This window comes from Toxotes jaculatrix, chromosome 13, assembly GCF_017976425.1.
Source record: "Toxotes jaculatrix isolate fToxJac2 chromosome 13, fToxJac2.pri, whole genome shotgun sequence".
Classification (NCBI taxonomy): domain Eukaryota; kingdom Metazoa; phylum Chordata; class Actinopteri; family Toxotidae; genus Toxotes; species Toxotes jaculatrix.
In genome coordinates, this window is record NC_054406.1 from 20,367,258 (window position 1) to 20,378,561 (window position 11,304).

At 41.3% G+C, this 11,304-nt stretch overlaps 1 protein-coding gene across 2 annotated transcripts in view; it reads right to left on the bottom strand.

The window, feature by feature from the left end:
• The window catches only part of thrb (thyroid hormone receptor beta), a 102,414-nt gene extending 100,275 nt beyond the window's left edge, over positions 1-2,139 (bottom strand). The window contains exon 1 of one of the 2 annotated variants that reach the window (XM_041052773.1): positions 1,791-2,139. The gene's annotated coding sequence lies outside the window, so the exon portion shown is untranslated. The remainder of the gene's footprint in view (positions 1-1,790) is intronic. The other variant, XM_041052774.1, reaches the window with a different exon arrangement.
• Between the last annotated feature and the right edge of the window lie 9,165 nt (positions 2,140-11,304).

Below are 11,304 nucleotides of genomic sequence, written 5' to 3' on the forward strand. Positions count from 1 at the left end.
CTCTGCACAAGCTCCCACAGATCAGTGGCAACCAGGCAGACTGAACGACCTTAAATACCCTCCACTGAAAACTGATGCTGCCTTCAGTAGCTTCTTGGAAACTCCTACTTTGCATGATGTAAATATGACTTGTCATGCATACTGTTGCTTCTGGTTTGTAAATAAAGATGCCACTACATCTACGATGTATCAGAAATACTTCTTCATGTTTGTAAATATGTCTTGAAACAGTACTCATTGACATTATTAAATTGTTATCATTATTGTTTGACATTAAAATTTGATTTGATACTTGATAACTGATGGTGGCCAAGGTCTTAAATGCTTTGTTGCTTTTTTTGTTTGTTTGTTTATGGATAAATCATTTAGAATGTTGATATTTCTGGTCATGCGTCCTTTTTTTGGCACTGAGCTGGCCAATGTGCTTTGATAAATCTCCTAAACATTACCTGTAACACCAGCTGACGTTGTAGTTTCGATGCTATACGGTCCTAAACACATCCTCACATCTCGACACCCAGACAAAAACCAACAAAAAAAAGAAAAGAAAAATAAAAAGCCTCCCACAGACACCTTGTTTGGGTCGCCAATGCCCAAGTACACTTGTATTGTCAGACAGCCTTTGAAGGCATCATTTTAAGCTCTCACACACTACCCATGGATGTATTGTGCATGACGGTAACATGTCAAGGCAAAAAGGACCGCCTGTAAATATCTGTAAATAAGCTCAGCCAACTTTACACTCTCCGCGGGCTAATGGCACATTGTCAAATGAAGCGTTAGCGAACAACTCAGACTTCTGTTTGTGAAATGTCAGTGATCCACCGTCATGTTCAGAAGTCCAGCCTTTAAGGTCACTATCGCACTGTTGAAGGGGTCTTGTCGATTTTGCATGATAGATGTTGACCGAGCGCTTCGGTGAAGTTCATGTTGCCAAAGCGAAAGCAATGGTTACATCAGAGGCATTGAGATGTATATGTCCGACATGTCTTTAAGGCCACAGAAGGAAAACTGAACCAGACCGTGCTACACGAGTACTATCACAAGCTGCCCTTGGGCCATAGGCTACGAGGGAAACGATAACTCAGGCCCATAAAACTCCCTCAAGTCTTCATAAAAGCTAGCCCGGGTTCGTGCTGGTCTCTGGTCCTGACAGAACCTCGAGCGAAATACCTGACAATTTAGTTTGCTCCCGCTTTTTGTTAAACTTAACAACAAACAACAATGAGTTATAAATAAGTTTCTGAATGTTTACAAGCCGGCGTTCAATTCGGCGTTAATGAAACACAGCAGAAATGAAATAAAAACTGAAACTTTTTGGATTCATTCTCCTTGTTTCCGCCGCTGTCTCGTTCCGACAAAATTTACCAACGTGGGCGTTAAAGGAGCAGCGTTAACCAATTATGAAGTTGAAATATTCCAGTAATAAAGTACAGCCTAGTGGATAATTTGTACTCCGAATTGTCAAAAAGACTCAATCTGTTCTGGAAAGGTCGAAGTCATGTTCACCCGTGAGTGAACCGTTTGTCGACCAGCAAGGCAGGAGTGAATTGCGGAAATTTTGAATGTAGTTCAGCGAGCATTATTCCCTCCTTAGGACATAAAAACACATTAGTGCCTATGTTAAAAGCGTGAACATTAATATGAACATTTAGCTTAGGAAGCGCAATGTACGCCCACCTAGCTGCTATACTGTCAAGCTCCTAGTTTGTGGAGAGGCTGTCATTGGCTAGACTGTTGTCAAAAATAGCCAAAAAAAACAGAAGAAGAAGAAGAAAAAAGAAACATACCGCATATGCAAGACGAAGCTCGTATCCAAAAATTATCTGGAGTCCCAGTGTCTGTGCATTCCTCCTCAGCTGGAACCAGTGTTGATGTCCGTCGGCTAAACTGAACGGGACACAGCGCCAGGGTTTAACCTGAAATGACCCGCTCTAGTGCAAATCAGGCGAGGGCTATGCGTGTGTGTCTGCCTGTGCTCCGTATCTGTGTCTATGGGCTAACAGTGTATGCGGCGACGAGAGTCTGTGCTCTGGACGCAAAAAAACTTCAACATGGAGCCGAAAACAAAGCTTAGAAAACGGCACACTAACTTGCAGCGCTCCGACTGAGCGCTACGGGGAATCAGAGAGCCGAAATACGGGCAGGAACCGAACAAAATAAGCCTCGCCCTAATTACAAACTCCCAAGTTTTTTTTTTTTTTTTTTTCGATGGCGGTTGGCTGTTTTTACAGTAGGCCTGGTACATGCCGACAAGGCAGGAAACATGCTGCTCCAACTTAACTGTTTGTGTCTGTGTGTTCAAGGAAGTAGGGATGATTTAGATAAATAATAATAATAATAATAACAATGATGATGATGAAACTTGTAAATGGCTTGGTCATTTTTGACAATCTTTGGCCTGCAGTGATAAGGTTTTTTTTTAACTGCAATATAATTTCATAAACTTTGCATTATAACAATTACACACACATATATATATATGATAAAAATATATATCTGTCCCACCTGTCTTTTATATCGTTTCCAGTGTCTTATTGCAGTTTCTGGTAAACTGGCTCTGAACTCATTTATGGCAGCAGCATGCAGGTAAATTATTAGTGGAAGGTTTCAAAGTCTTCTGGCAGCGATTTCTGAATGTCCCTGTCATGCATACAGTAGACATACCATGGATGGTGCTGATAACTTGGTGTGGGCCTGTTCACTTGCCTTATATCACCTTTGCTTTTGTGTACTGTACACTCAACTTGAACAGACTCCAACTGTGTAAAAGGGCTGGAGTTTCTGCAGGAGTGGATGTTTGTGCCTCAAACACCCAATTCTATCTGATACAAACACTGCAGAGATTATCTACCACTTCAAGAAATTTCAGCTCTAACAGACGCATGATATCTAATGGAAACTGTAGTTTGGTGAAATGCAGATGAAGACAGAAGGCTGCAGTCTTACAGCATTCTTACTCTATCTATGTTTAATCAGTTCAGAGCGTTCCAGGAGTGATTTTGTGATAAAAAAAAAAAAAAAATCTACTGTGGTTGTACTTTCACTTCACCGAGTTCTTAAACAGCTTGTACAGAACATGTACAGAACATTTTGGATTCAAATAAAGGTGTGTGTGGGTCATGAACAGCAATGGCATTAGTAAGAGAAAAAGTGAAAGTGCAGAGTAATGTCACAGTGTGATGTGCCTTCATGTTTAAACTACATACATGAGCTATTGAGGTTACTGTTAGCGGGAGGTAAGTGTTACCTCTGCTTTGCCATGTATTTCTCCCAGTCGGTGCAAAACTGAGCCTCAGAAGAAGACCTCGCTCTTTGATTCTCAGGTACTGACACCAAAGCCTGAGTTTACTGTTGATGTCTTTGAGTAGCTGACACATTTTCTGCTGTCAAAATGCATCACAGCTAAACTGGAAAATATCTCAACGTAATGCCAAATTGCCTGTGATAGACTGACGGAAAAAGAACAAAACACCACACAACAATATGGTAAATGCAAGGTGCAGTCCAGCAGCAACTGCTGTTTTCAACTAAATGCCATGTAAATCTTCATATTAAGGTGGATTTTTGTTTTAAGGACCATTTGAGCGTCTTGAAAATTCAAGGTGAACCACACGTGCACATCTTTGTTACATGGTGTGCGGAGCATGAGGGAGAACACAAACACGGGAGGAAGATGTCGCTGTGGTATGTCAAACCATAGCAGCATGTAAAACCACATGACCTGCTGATGTATGTGGGGAAAAATGCAGAACCTGTTTGCATAAAGCCTCTGCTTCCTCCTGAGAACATTGTGTTACTGATCTAGTGATCATCTTCCTTTCAAGGTCGCATGAATGTAACAGAGCATGCATGATTTGCATTCTGTTCACATGCATGCATGAGTACACGTTTTTTTTCTATAACATAATTTCTCATCATACCTTGATGGCAACTTTACAAACTCCAATTAAACTTCTCTAATGCATGTTTTATGTTAACACTGGGTCAAGTGAGTGTGTAATATCAAAGGGGGGATGAAAAGAGAACTATAAACAAAATCTCTATAACTAAAAACTGGTAAATTCTGATGATTCTGGTGATCCTTTGACTTTCCAGCTTATGCAACCAGATCAAATTTTTCTGGGAAAGCACCACCAGCACAGTGTAGCAGCTTTAATTACCTGGCTGTAAATTAAATCAATATGGTGTTGTATCAACTTTTATGAAAATATTAGTGAATCGCACCTACAGATCTTTCAAAATGTCTTTCTTCGATTTCACCAGTGGGTTACGGTCTAAATCAGTTTCTCTGTCTTATATGACACCCTTTGAGTGCTGACTCTGTAGAACTTGAGACTGACACTGAAGGGCTCTCTCCATGTTTACCTCCAGGCCTGCATTTGTATACTGCACCTGCGCAATACAACTTATTTCCTCTGGAGAGTCCTTGAAGCATGGTGAGAACCATTTAGTTGACTCGATAAGTGTTAAACCAGTCATTTGTGCTCAGGGAGAAGCTCAGAGCGGCGCAGATTGAGAGCACCTGCAGATCATGAATCACAGGCATATTGGAGTTATGGTTATGCAGTAAGGTCAGTAAGTTAGCTATAATTAGTGTACAGAACCTAGATAGATTTAAACTTGCATTACTTTTCTGTGGTCTGTGTCTTTTCTCTTTTTCACGGCTTTAAAGGCCCAAACAAGCAAAAAACACCAGATGTTCAATCATCACAAACGTTCTGTTGTGGAACTGAATAACTCTCAATGTCAGTCCCTCAGATGCTTTAAACTGCAAGTTTTGTCTGTGAGAATAATGAGGAGGGGCACAACAATGTAGGGAGGGTCTCATCAGGCAGTCCATGAGGAACCAGCTCGACATCAGTGGAATTAAGGAGGTGGGAACAGATTTTTAGCCAATACCTGTTATCATCCAAGGACAGGATATGCAGATGATTAATTGTCCATGATGTCTCAGAAAAAGACTTTGGACCTGAAACTGATTTCATTGAAGAAGGACAGAGCCAACCAAGGCGGTTAAAGACCTTTTAGGTCTCCCAGTTATTCAGAATTGGCAGCCATACTTCCCACAGTATCTACATTGAGCGATTTTTCCACTATAGCTCAACACTCTGGGAAAATCTATAATGTGCATTTACTGTAGCTAAGTTATGTGGTGTGTCCTGCAGCACACCATGTCCTCATGCAGCTGAAGGCGTGTCCACAATACACTGTCAAACCATTAATGTTCATACAGAGACAGTTGATGCCCACTCCAGAGGAGATAACACGGTGTAGCACAGGCCAACTGCTCAAAACATACTACAAGTTGCAATGATCAAAGTTCAAATTGTTTAAACAAAGACACAAACTAAAACGCTTGGTGGGAAAAGATAATTTCTTCATAAATTCAAAAGTCGAGCTGCTCGTTCTTCTTTCTTGTCTCACACGCTGCTATTTATCACCTTTGTCTGAGTTGAAGATGGCTCAACTCTTTCAACGTGCCGTGGTGGCTCGCCATGTAACCATGGCAACCACAGAAATCACAGTGACGAAAATGACAGCGGAGCTAATTTTACTTGTGTTTGAGTTCACTGAGTTATAGAACTCTTTAAAAGCAATGACCAAACCAACAGATAAATAATTATATAAGTTTCCTGGAGCAACATCAGCTGTCAGGGAGACTTCTGAAACCAAGGCTTTAAGACTGCTGCACCACAACAAGACTCAGAGACCACTGCGCTATAACAAGATTTTAAGACCCATGCACACTGTCTGCATGTGACTGCAGACTCTTTCCAGGGTTAATCCCAGGTCATCAGGTCCTTAACAGCTGGCAAATGTCCTTGCAGACATTTTCAACATCTCGCTGGCCCAAGCAGACATCCCCACAACCACCATCATCCTGGTGCCTCAGAAGTCTCCCATGTGATGTCTGAGCCTTTACCAGTCCATAGCACTCACACCTATCATCATGAAGTATTAAAGAGGCTGCACATTAAATCCAGCCTCCCCATCACACACGACCCACTGCAGTTTGCTTACAGCTCCAACCACTTTAGGGGCTTCGCATGCCTCCACAGGGACTGAGTTCCCCATAATCCTCCATCTACTAACTCCCTGCCTGAAGTAGCGTTTTAAGGTTTGCTATTGGTAACCTGGTGACTCATGATGTAATCTTATCACTAAATTGCCATCTTATCAATAATAAATCTTATCAATATATTCTCTCTCTCTGCTGTGCCACCTTTGACAGTAAGGGGATACCACTGTTCTGCAGAACAAAGGACACAGAACAAAGGACCACGTTTTCATTACCACCAGGTTTAAATAACCTTGTTCTTGTTCGTCTTCTAATTAGCTGTTGTAAGCAGTTCATTTTTGTACTGCAAGCTATGCAGGTTTAAAAAGAAACAGAAGTCAGCTGAGCCCATTTTCGACTCTCTAGAATCTCTCCATCACTTTAAACATGTTGGACCTGGCCAGAGACGTGAGGCCTGACCCAGCTGATGAGCCTGGAAAAACAGGACCGGGTGAAGAAAGCTGGAGGAGAGATATATTTGCACATCATTGATGGATTTCTTTGAGGTTTTATAGTGAATTTATTTTTTGTTTTTGTCTGGTCCTTGACCCAGAGTGATCACTGCTCACTGTAGAGGATCTGGCAGGCTCACTCTGTCCCTCTGTCTTTACTTTACATGTGCTGCACCTACCCACACTTTAACAATGGGATCTTAGTGCTGGTAACGAGGTTGTATAGAAAGATTTCTTTTGAAGCCAAGTCGGAAACTTCAGCCCACCTGTCTGTGTTCGTAATCCTTTGTCTGCTCGCTCTCACACACACACACACACACACACACACACACACACACACACACACACACACACACACACACACACACACACACACACACACACACACACACACACTCTCCTTCTCTCCCACAGATATGCATTCACTGCTTCTCTGTCCACCTTTCTGTCTCTATCTGCCTCTCTCTCTCTCTCTCTCTCTCTCTCTCTCTCTCTCTCTCTCTCTCTCTCTCTCACACACACACACACACACACAGACACACAAATATATATATATTCTCATTAATCAAATTTACTGTCTATGCCTTGTATTTGTAATGCTCGTATTGAGTGCTTGGTTGATGCTTTCAGTGTGTAATAAACTCTTTCATGTTTTAATCAACAGCTGTGATCGTTGTCCTTGCTGTAATATTATCCAAAGCCATCCTCTGCCAACAAGGTGCTCCAATTACCTTCATTGCTGTACTTGTAACATAATTACAATAAAAATAAAAATAATAATTTGAGCAGTAATCATTTTGTTTTCTATTTATTTGGATAATTTAAATTATTAGTAAACACCTGACAACAACACCTGATTGTGAAGCTGCATCAGCAAGGCCTCAAAACCTCCCTCTGCGACTGCGTCCTGGACCCCCTTCCTCTGTGTAGAGGGTCAGGAGCTCAAAGGTCCTGGGAGTGCAGATCACAGAGGACCCCTCCTGGACCTCAAACACGATAGCATTGTACAAGAAAGCACAGCAGCGTCTCCACTTCCTGCGCTGGCTAAAGAAGGTGAACCTCCCTCCACCCGTCCTCACCAAGTTCAACAGAGGCACCACAGAGCCTCCTGAGCCCCTGCATGACAGTCTATTATGGGAACTGAAAGGTCTCTGACCGTTAGACCTTAAAATGGACATATACATATACATACATACAACATACCTGTGAAATACAGCACACCCACATGGTCCTCATCATGGTGAAGGTCCCCACCCACTCCAGCCATCATCCAGCAGAGTACCAGAGCATTGGGGCGTCCTCTACCAGGCTCTGCAACAGCTTCTCCCTGCCTGCACAGGCTGTAAAATAATTACAAAAAAATAAATAACTCAAATAAATATCTCAACCCTCCCCACAGACAATGTCATGGGCCTGCGTCCCGCACATGGAAACAGCATGTGTCACTTTAACCCTCTGTGCCGTACAATACAGAGAACTGTAAAGAAAAAGCTTCCAGTCATTTTTTTACAGTAGTGTTTGCAACAAACATCTTGTTGCACCTTATTAACAACTGAGCAAGCTGCTAATGAGCCAATCTGCTGCTGCTAATAAGAGTGCTCACTCTAACTCTCAAGACAGTGTGGTGTTTGAATCTGTTGTGTTAAATTTCAGTTTGCAGTTTTTAATTTTGTTGCACTCATCACTACTTTGCATACATACTCAGTGTCTCCTTTGTGCTGTTGTTCATCAGGAATAACATTTCATTTCCTTGTATGTATGAATTGCATATGTGTGGAAATCCCCTGTGTGTGGAGACTCCTGCACTGAACCAGGTCTTTAAGACCATTGCTCTCGACCCTCTGAGACACTTTACACTGGACTAAAACATGACCACTTCACTCATCCAAGACATTATCAGACCCCTGCACTGGACCAATAATGTGAGACCCTTTACACTAAACTAAAGTTTGCATTCATTCATGTCAGCTCTCAGTTTCTGCTTTAGGAGGCTGCCCGCTATCATCGTCTCTACACATTTGTGTACATATGTTTTCCCATCTGTATGATGTTCAAGTAAACAGCTGGTGATGAGGCACATCTGCCCTGTGACTGTAGTCTATCTCTTATTTATCTCATATTTATGTGTTGTGCATATAGTTTTTCAGCTACAATTCTGTAAAATACAAACATCCACTAACTTGGTGAAGTCTAGTGAATCAATAGGATCTGTATGTTGTAAGGATAAGAGACGTAGTATCTTTATTTATTTAGTGACAGTCATACCGTGTTTTAATCTTTGTAATTGTTTTATCATCCTCTCTACTCTCCATTTTCTATTCTTCTCTCTCTCTCTTTTTTTTTGCCTGCTGCAGTGACCCAGTTTCTCCACATGCATCATTAAAGTTTCATCTGATCCAGTGTAATGTAAACTGATCTAATATAACTTCAACTTTGGCTTTGATGTTTGTATGGCCCATATGGGGCTGTTTTCAGTGGATTGTAATGGGCGTTGAGCCGTGGGAGATTTTAGTTTAACCGTCCTTCTAGGCGGGTAACCTCTTATCTTAATGACTTTTCTGAGATACAGGTATTTAGCAAGGCTGATCTGCTTTTCTGTCAATCTTTCTCTCTCTCTTTCTTTCTTTCGTTCTTGTTTTATTGGTTGTGGCTTTTTCAGGCCAGGATGTGTTTTGCTGAGAATCTCCTTCTTCTTGAGTTTGACAGGAAAATCATCACTGGAGAACGGTCCTGATGAGTTTTCCATTAACAATAGTTTGGACCTTAATAGTAAGTCAGTCACCGGGGCTTTCAGAGAAATCATCCCTCTGAGGGAAACTTGTCAGTGTCCTTATCAGATCTACCGTAAATATGGAAACCTGAAAGCTAGAATATGATTACACTGCAGAACGGCTTTAAATATGATAAAACAATGGCGGCCGTTTTATGAAAATGATGATAAAACTGTTCCAAAATTTCCAAAGACCTAATTCTGTCATCATCTGCACGTTCAGCTGTATATTCATACATTTCTATTGTAAATGATAGCTGATTGTTGGTCTGAAACTGCCTGAGGAAAAACCTGAATGGTCTGCTAAGTCTGGACAGGGGCCCCGAAACATACGGCGTATTATTCTTAGACTTTTGGTTGATGTTATCAGGGCCATTAGGGCCAAAAGAATTCCAACAGCACACCTGCCAAATTAAAATGGTTAGATACCACATGACTCGTGACATACTGGATCCATTGATTTGAGCAGATCCTGTAATACTTAATCTGCGTTGACATCACTGTAACTGATACCAGTTATTTATTTATTCCACTGATTTAATCTGTTTTTGCCTCAAACGTTGAGAGATGTGGACCTTTTTGTGTGTTAAACTTGATATTCCCGACCATTCACACATGAATACACCTTTGCAGGAGTAATTAAGTAATTCATTCTCAGCAAAAGAAGGACTGCATCAGTCTGGTCCATATTCCCCAGATGCTTGCTTCAAAGAGCGTTCCTCTCGTTTTTTGTGGTTTGTCTGAAGTGCCATCCAGCAATGCAAAAAAAAACCAAACAGTGATGTGTTGGCAGCTGACCTTGTGAACCTGTCCTCTCTCTGATCTTCTCCACCTATAAATAAAGTATCTGTGTGCAGTTGAGTGCCCACTCCCTCTGGCAACTGGGGCATTTTGTTCTGGGAGCTGTCAAGTAGCGTTATGATCAACATCAACACAGAGCCCTCCAGACCAGTTCACACACATACACACTCATAGACACACACACACTCACACACAAATATACTCATACACAAATATCTCATAACCAGTTGTTTCACAGGTCACTATGCAGGTGAACTGACGTTAGCCAGAGAGTGCAACCAGCTCCAGGCACGGCCCACGGTAGTTGGGTTGCTAAACCAGACTGTTGCAGAGATAAGATGTCTTGTGGACTAATGCTCCAAGAAAATGCTACATCTCACATGAGGTCATGCATTAAATGTATTATGTGGCCCAACAGAAGGCTAATTTGGGATTCAGAGAAAGGTCAGCCCTCCAAAAACTTAATGGAAAAACATTTAAACCATATTTCTTAGACATAAACCATTATGATGTAGTTTCATGTCACATACCTAAGATCTAACTGCAGTTTCATTAGTTTCAGGAACTTCTGAGCACCTCTGCCTTGAAACAAAGGAACTAAAATAAAAAAAGAAGAAGAATCATATTTGACTCAAGGCAATTCTTGAAACTTCATTTATCAGAAAAAGTGACTATTTCCATCTGCACATTCCATCTGTTTTGTTTGTTATTTCAAGAAAGAATCTTATAAGTCTTGGTGATGAAATCACTGCACAGGACTTCACTGCAAGTGAATGTGAAGAGGAGACTGTGCAGTGCAAGTGATGTCTGTTTTTTAAAGCTTTAATGAGAAATGGTATTTAAAAAAAAGATAGTGGAAGTGGAAGTGGCCATGTGGTTTTATATGTTTTTCTAGTTTGGTTTGTGGTCTGGCTATTTCTGTCTTATGCTTATCAGCTATTACGAACACTTTACTCTCGCAGCTCAGAGACACTCGTTTTCTCAAAGTGAGAAATTAACCCATGGTACTTAATTAGCTGCTGTAATATAAGCTGAGGAACTGAGTTTGATTAAGACAAGAAAGTGAAAGTATTTCTACTTTTTTAAAAGTAGAAATACTTCCTGAGTTTTACACTCAGGATTTTTGCTGCTACAGCCGTACTTGGGCTGGTGTGGCCTGTAATTCATGGAGGCTAATATGAGCTGATGTTAGTCAAATGTAGGTAGATTGAGCTGTGAAA